The following is a 787-nucleotide window of genomic DNA, read 5'->3' as shown; positions in this document are numbered from 1 at the left end:
CTATCTTTGCAGAAATGGAATCAAAGTCATGGCTAGAATCGGCTCTAGCCGCTTTAGATGATCTAACGATATCTTTTTCTTGATGCCACTCATGTGAGTGGGAATCAGTGTTATCAATAATTTTGTAAGCTTCAGTTGCAGTTTTCTTCATAATGGAACCACCAGCTGATATATCTATGTCTTTTCGTGTAGTGATGTCGCATCCTTGGTAGAATATTTGTACTATTTGATAAGTGTTTAAACCATGTTGCGGACATCCTCTCAATAACTTTCCAAATCTTGTCCATGCTTCATATAGAGTTTCATTTGGCTTTTGTGTGAATGTAACAATTTCTCCTTGAAGTCTCACGGCTTTAGATGCCGGAAAGAATTGTTTAAGAAATTTTTCAACTAAAACGTCCCATGTATCAATCGCCCCTTCAGGTAACGATTCTAACCAATCTTTGGCTTCTCCCTTTAAAGTCCAGGGAAATAACATGAGATATATCTGTTCATCCTCCACTTCTCGGATTTTAAATAAAGTACAGATCCTATTAAAGGTACGAAGATGTTCGTTTGGATCTTCCTTCGGTGCACCACTAAATTGGCATTGATTTGTTACCATGTGTAGGATTTGTCCTTTGATTTCATAATCTGGCGCATTAATATCTGGTTGAGTAATTGCGTGACCTTGGCCAGTGCGTTTAGCTCTCATTCGGTCTTCCATACTTAGAGGTTCCAGATTCTCCATTATTGAATTTATTGAATCTGAATCACTAGAGGATTCTGATTTAATGGGTTGTTCCTC

The 787-nt window shown here is 37.9% G+C and overlaps 1 non-coding gene across 1 annotated transcript; it reads left to right on the top strand.

Annotated features, from left to right (window-relative positions):
- The first annotated feature begins 239 nt into the window (after nt 1-239).
- On the top strand, nt 240-346 carry LOC139860644 (small nucleolar RNA R71). Its single transcript, XR_011763273.1, has one exon. It is a non-coding gene; the product is annotated as a small nucleolar RNA R71 (small nucleolar RNA).
- The last annotated feature ends 441 nt before the right edge of the window (nt 347-787 follow it).

The sequence above is a fragment of the Rutidosis leptorrhynchoides genome, chromosome 7 (assembly GCF_046630445.1).
Source record: "Rutidosis leptorrhynchoides isolate AG116_Rl617_1_P2 chromosome 7, CSIRO_AGI_Rlap_v1, whole genome shotgun sequence".
NCBI classification, from domain to species: Eukaryota; Viridiplantae; Streptophyta; class Magnoliopsida; order Asterales; family Asteraceae; genus Rutidosis; species Rutidosis leptorrhynchoides.
Note: the sequence above shows the minus strand (reverse complement) of the source record. Positions and strands in the feature narration are given on the sequence as shown.